The sequence below is a fragment of the Scylla paramamosain genome, chromosome 4 (assembly GCF_035594125.1).
Source record: "Scylla paramamosain isolate STU-SP2022 chromosome 4, ASM3559412v1, whole genome shotgun sequence".
Taxonomy (NCBI): Eukaryota; Metazoa; Arthropoda; class Malacostraca; order Decapoda; family Portunidae; genus Scylla; species Scylla paramamosain.
In genome coordinates this window covers 23259527-23264526 of record NC_087154.1, presented here as the reverse complement: position 1 = coordinate 23264526, position 5000 = coordinate 23259527, and the positions used below count along the sequence as shown (strand labels likewise).

General features: G+C 43.0%; 2 long non-coding RNA genes across 2 annotated transcripts in view; one reads left to right on the top strand and one right to left on the bottom strand.

Moving 5' to 3' along the window:
- Positions 1–5000, bottom strand: part of LOC135099884 (uncharacterized) — a 103671-nt gene that overhangs the window by 85081 nt on the left and 13590 nt on the right. The gene's annotated exons all lie outside the window — the stretch shown is intronic.
- Positions 1–5000, top strand: part of LOC135099883 (uncharacterized) — a 6259-nt gene that overhangs the window by 205 nt on the left and 1054 nt on the right. The window contains exons 1-2 of the long non-coding RNA XR_010268413.1: positions 1–1682; positions 3801–5000. The exon at positions 1–1682 is cut by the window's left edge and continues 205 nt beyond it; the exon at positions 3801–5000 is cut by the window's right edge and continues 1054 nt beyond it. This is a non-coding gene — a long non-coding RNA (uncharacterized LOC135099883). The remainder of the gene's footprint in view (positions 1683–3800) is intronic.

Genomic DNA, 5000 nt, shown 5'->3' with positions numbered 1-5000 from the left:
ATCAGGGATAGAAAAAAATAGCACGCAACCATGACATAAAAGAAATATAAACAAAATCCTTGACGCAAAACAAGAAAAGTACGAATCATAACACGCGGACAATTTACTTTTCTTTTTACTACTCTTTTTTTTTCTTTTTTTCTTTTACGTGTTGACAATCAGGCATACAGATAGACGGGTAGACGGAGAGGGACACACACACACACACACACACACACACACACACACCACATTTTAAACGCTGGTTGTGGTAATGGTGGTGGTGGTGGTGGTGGTAGCAGTTATATTGGTAGTTGTGGTGGTAGTAGTAGTAGTAGTAGTAGTAGTAGTAGTAGTAGTAGTAGTAGTAGTAGTAGTAGTAGTAGTAGTAGTGGTGGTGGTGGTGGTGGTGGTGGACCGGGATCGATACCTTTACCGTGGCTGGAACCTGTGCGTGGGTCTGCATGATTGTTAACCCGCATGACACACACACACACACACACACACACACACACACACCCTGGTCACCGCCATCACCAACACTACCCTATCAACAGCATTCCACGTCTGTCGTCTCCACCGTTGACTGGCCACCACGCCCACCACCTCCACCACTGCCAATGGGAAGTATAAGCAAGGTGACTGTAATGGTCCTTCAAATCGCTATAGTAGTTAAGGATTACGTAAGTTTTTTTTCTTTTTTTTTCCCTTTTTTCATACAACCTTCCAAGCGTGTAAGTATTCATTATAGCTAAAAACTGTGAGCTTCTTTGAACGCTTTCGGGGAATAAGTGTTGTTTCTCTATATCAGTTTCTTACATTACAATGATTGAAATTTCATCTGTTCCTTAATACTTTTAATTTTCAGATACCTGACAAGTTCCTGGTGGTTTAAACTTTGTGTCGGTTTAATTTTTTACTTGTTCTTGGTGGCTGTTTTTCACGTTTCTTATACTTTTACTCGGATCTGCTTCTGGTGGTTTCAGTTTCATGTCTTGTGAATTTTACATTTATATGTTCATGGCAATGTGCAATTTTCTGATGTTCCAGTTTTCAAGACAAATTTCAGACAACTTCTCGTATACGGCAAAGGACTCGTGAACTACCGACCGCCTGTACGAATCTACTTCTCTTAAAGGTCGTGGTAAGAAGACAGAAGCACCAACCGACCTTACATGGAAGAACAAACTACACGTGGCTATGACGGTGAATCAGTTAAAATTCCATCGTATGCAAGATGAGTTTCAAACAGGAAGCCCAGCACCCGCCACTACGCGCATCAACGCTGTCTGTCATTGGTCCGTTTGAATTTTGACGCCACAACTCAATTATTTAGTTCCGGGCGTCTCCAGGTGGTGTAAATGTCAAGCGGAGACTGCGGCGGGTGGGTGCAGACTTAAATGACGTGGCGGGAGGAAGGGCGAAGCGGTGTCGACTTTCTACTTATACCCTTTCCAAGCTCTCACAGCGTGGTCCTGGGAGCTCTTGGTCAATACACTGAATTATAGAAGAAAGTATTACTCTCTGAAGCCTCAGTTCAACTCACCAATCCCAATAGCTTCGTGGTTCCGTCCCTCCCCGCACACGTCACGGTTCACCAGCTCACCACTCCCTCTTGCCCTGCAGCCTGGCATCACCATCACGCCGCGCAAGGAGAGGCTTGACACACTCCACCCTGCTCCCTGTTCAGTTATCGACCACAGGTAAGCGTCCAGGTAATGAGCATGTAATGTTGCAATTATTGTCCTCCGCCAACCGGTTGCCTCGGAGGGCGGGACGCGGGTAGGGAGAAAGGGAGAGATGGGACAGGCATTGCAAGATACTGGCGTTCCTTCTTGTAGCAGGGCCCATTGTGTGTGTGTGTGTGTGTGTGTGTGTGTGTGTGTGTGTGTGTGTGTTTCTATATTTATTTATTTGTGGTTTTTACGGAACTGAGTTAAATTCGTAATTTACTGTCTCTAAATACCTAATCATGGTGCTTCCTCTGTTCATGCATTCCAGTGATATGATGTTCTCTTCGTAAAACCGTATTTTTGCATTTCCTTATCTTCTCTACTCTTCCTTATTCCATGTTTATGTGTGTGTGTGTGTGTGTGTGTGCATGATTCACCTACGGTCGTCTGCTGGTCACCCAGCCAGCCGTTACCCTACGGAAATAGCTCAGAGCTCATAGTGACCGATTTTGTGTCTTTCTGTCTCGGTAAGTGTTTTTGTCCTATTTAGAAATAAGTTCCATGTCCAGACCATTCCAACAATTATCAACGCCTCTTTTCGACTTTTTTACTCAGCACTCAAACTTCTTGTCTTGCTCACTTGGCATTCATAGTTCAAACATCAAGATTAAACCACTCTCTCTTCTGTCGGTTTTCACCAATTCACACCTAGCTTAATACCATAATCTTATCATCTACAGACATATTCATTTAGTTACTAAAACTCATCTGGCGTTATTTGCATGACTACGATTAATATATTGTTTTTTTTTTTTTTTTTTTTTTTTTTAATACCGGATCAGACACGTCACTTACTAGCTTCCTGACTGAAGAAAACAAAATATATGCATCTTTCAACCGTCAACCGTATTTTCAACAGGGAGCTTTCCATTTCAACACCTTTTCTGGTACCCATTCATGTATTTCTTCCCTTTTATTTATTTATATTTTTTTTATTCATAGGAACCCTACAAAAGCTACAAACATTTCTTTTACTCTAGATGATTACATTTATTTTTTCTTTTCCTTTCTCCTTTTTAATCAGGTAGACGTTATTCACTTTTCCATATAGTAGGTAGACGCATACACCCAGCCTTTTCTTCTCTGTATGATATCCAAATTACATAATCCTCGACTCGACTTGTCACGGGGATAATACAAGATGATCCTTCCCAAAATTTTAATTGTAGTACTTTTACACCACATTCTTGCTACAATTAATCTCTCTCTCTCTCTCTCACACAATTTACATCAACGTCATAATATCAGTGATCTCTCTAACCCAGATAGCAATGATGGCATTCCATATAGCAATGTGTACCATTCAGATTTTTTGTTTCGATTAATCCAGGTCTGGATGGCAAGTCCTTCCCTTTAACCAGGATATTTACCCTGTTGTGTGTGTGTGTGTTTGTGTGTGTGTGTGTGTGTGTCTGTGTGTGTGTGTGTGTGTGTGTGTGTGTGTGTGTGTGTGTGTGTGTGTGTGTGTGTGTGTGTGTGGTTGTTGTTGTTGTTGTTGTTGTTGTTGTTGTTGTTGTTGTTATGGTCGTCTAAGAGAACGGATGACAAAAAGAAGCTAACTGGCTTGAAATTTATGCAGTTTCAGATTAAGAAAATGTCGGGATGATGCCTTTTTTTTTTTTTATAAACGAAACAATACTGAAGGAAATACACAAAAAATTGGACTTTATCACCCCAGGTTGCGTCTACCAGGCCATTGTGTCGCCTTCCCAATGCCTTGCTTCAGAAAGTAAAATGGAAATAATATAAAGTTGAGGTGACTTCATAGTACAAAATTTTAAGCTACGACTGAAGCATGGAAATTTGGAAATTTAAGTTATTTTGGTAAACATTGACTTTTCCCACACATGCGGTTTTCTTCCTCACTTCATAATTCAGCAATATTTTAAAGGAACACTGCATTATCAAGTAAGTCAAGTAAACACACAGAGTCAGACCATCAAGTGAACCTTTCCCTTCCATTCACGCTCGCCAAGGAACAATCACCCCTACGAGTTTCTGAATAAGTGCTACAATTTCCTACCCGACGAGGCTCTCCAGGGAATGGGTTGTTTAATAATATGAACCATGTTCTTTTCCCACTACCAGAGACACAAAAACGTGAGTCCTGCACAAGGATGAGCGGCCTGCCACACGCTGACGGCGGAGCTGCGAACGACCCACACCACCCAGAGGCCGCCCATCACACCCAGCACTCACCGCCCACACCCTGTATACCAGTACCACCGTTATGATCATCTACATCTATGGTAATTATGTATTTAAGTGGTAAGATTAATTCACATGGAAAAAAAGAACTTTATTTAACTTTCTGACTGCTATGGCTGCTCTTTGTTTTATGAAAGATCAGAGTATAATTTTGAAAGACACCTCATTCAGGAAAAGGAGCGATCTTGTTGTACAAATCTTTTAGTTTTTTGCAGTTTTATCTCTCCTCGGTAATATTATGTAAGGTTACTCATGGAGTCATGGAGCCATCAGTAGACAAAGAGTTAACAGATTACACGGGTGAGAAATGATTTACGAAGCAATGATGCCAGACACGTGATGGCGAGGCAAAGGGAGCACCACGGGTATGCACAAGTGTCATCCTGAACCCTTAAGGATACACTGGAGAGGCTGAGCAGCGTGGCCAAACGAGAGACAACGTTCTGGCGTGCGAGGGTTCCACAGAAGAAAAAAAGTGAAGGGATCGTGTCAGTCAAGCGAATCTGCCCTGCACCATGACGCTGCAACTCGCCTCGGAAGAACGATGCACACCCATGCTGATACCCTCCCTCCTTCTCCTCCCACTACTCTCACGAAGTCACACCCCAACACTCCTTACACCCCAACACCACAATACCTCGCCCTGCAACACATACGCAACGCCCGCACTTCCCCCTCCCCGCCGGTGTGGGTGGCGTGGGCGGCGGTCAGCAAAGCTCGTGGGACCGGAACTGCCTCGGGGCTCCGGAAGCAGAACAATTTATGATGGTTAGAGTGACGTAGCATAACTGTGGTTTTCTCTCTCTCTCTCTCTCTCTCTCTCTCTCTCTCTCTCTCTCTCTCTCTCTCTCTCTCTCTCTCTCTCTCTCTCTCTCTCTCTCTCTTTTCAAGCAAGAGAAATACACGGTAACCTACAGTACTTACTAATGGACCAATCTATGATACAGATACAGAGAGCATCCAGAATGTGAGGATGTAACCGTGGATGGACCGTGTGATACATCATGGCCCAATACATCAAACAATCATGACCCAATACGTCAAGCAATCATATGACGCCACAAACCACTTCATAAACCT